Source organism: Colobus angolensis, unplaced genomic scaffold, assembly GCF_000951035.1.
Source record: "Colobus angolensis palliatus isolate OR3802 unplaced genomic scaffold, Cang.pa_1.0 Scaffold216, whole genome shotgun sequence".
In the NCBI taxonomy this organism is placed as follows: Eukaryota; Metazoa; Chordata; class Mammalia; order Primates; family Cercopithecidae; genus Colobus; species Colobus angolensis.
Genome location: NW_012115333.1, coordinates 220,490 through 221,704, shown reverse-complemented (window position 1 = coordinate 221,704; position 1,215 = coordinate 220,490). Strand labels below are relative to the sequence as shown.

The 1,215-nt window shown below is 45.2% G+C and overlaps 1 protein-coding gene across 4 annotated transcripts in view; it reads left to right on the top strand.

Annotated features, from left to right (window-relative positions):
- The window catches only part of TAF1 (TAF1 RNA polymerase II, TATA box binding protein (TBP)-associated factor, 250kDa), a 195,871-nt gene extending 194,656 nt beyond the window's left edge, over positions 1 to 1,215 (top strand). For all 4 annotated transcript variants that reach the window (XR_001001886.1, XR_001001883.1, XR_001001884.1 and 1 more), the window contains one exon: positions 569 to 1,215. The gene's annotated coding sequence lies outside the window, so the exon portion shown is untranslated. The remainder of the gene's footprint in view (positions 1 to 568) is intronic.

The following is a 1,215-nucleotide window of genomic DNA, read 5'->3' as shown; positions in this document are numbered from 1 at the left end:
CACTGCAACCTCTGCCTCCTGGGTTCACGCCATTCTCCTGCCTCAGCCTCCTGAGTAGCTGGGACTACAGGCGCCCACCACCACGCCCAGCTAATTTTTTGTATTTTTAGTAGAGATGGGGTTTGACCGTGTTAGCCAGGATGGTCTTGATCTCCTGACCTTGTGATCTGCCTGCCTCGGCCTCCCAAAGTGCTGGTATTACAGGCGTGAGCCACCACACCTGGCCGGTGTGTTTTTACAGAGTGCTGATTGGTGCTTTTAGAATCCTTTAGCTAGACACAGAGTGCTGATTGGTGCATTTTACAATCCTCTTGTAAGACAGAACACTTCTCCAAGTCCCCACCCAACCCAGAAGTCCAGCTGGCTTCACCTCTCACTTCCATGGGAGAACTGTCCAGACAACAGCATGGCACCCTTGCAAAGGATAGAGCCTCTCATCTAAAGGCACAGAATACTGGATGTAGTCTTGAAGCTTAAGTCCAATAAGTACAGGCACATGTTCATCGAGGTGAAGATGCAAGTCTCCACTCTGAAATTCTGAACTCTTTAGTTTGTTCTTTGTATGAAGTTTCAGGCTGAAGATAGTGAAAATCCGTGCCAGACTTGGATTGGAAGAAAGAACCAAGGCTTTGAGTCTCATCGTCTCATTTCTGTTTTGATACATGTTTTCTTAGTTTGTAAGCCAAGGAGAGGACTATAGTGAGGATTGTGGAGGGAAGTGGACCTTACTGGTCTTTGAGCTCTCACATCTTTAAAGACTGTTGGTGCCGAGAGAAAAAGTATCCTCATCTGGCAGAACTCCCATAGGGTGTGCTCCCCTTCCTGTTCTGCTTTTGTTTTGCAGAAAGCTGCCTTTTCAATGTACTCATTAGGCTTTTACTGTTTTTTCCTTTTTTCCTTTTTCATCTTTCACTGTTGATATCACAGGTGGCCATATCTTTACCAGTGCAGCTACCAAATAAGAAATCATCTTTTCCACTTTCACTAGCTAGTGATAGTTGTTGTACTGCCATGAAATCGGTTTCTTCTTTACTTTTATTCAGGTTACAAGATTTCTGGAAGGTGTTAAGATTGATTTTAATTAGTCTTTGTGACTGGTTACTTCATCCAGGGGAGTAATTTCTCTCTGGAATATTAGCTCCACACCCCTGGAGAGCCTGTGTGGCTGCATCTTCGTCTGGAGTTGGTTCTGGAGTTGGTTCCTTCCGGTGGGTT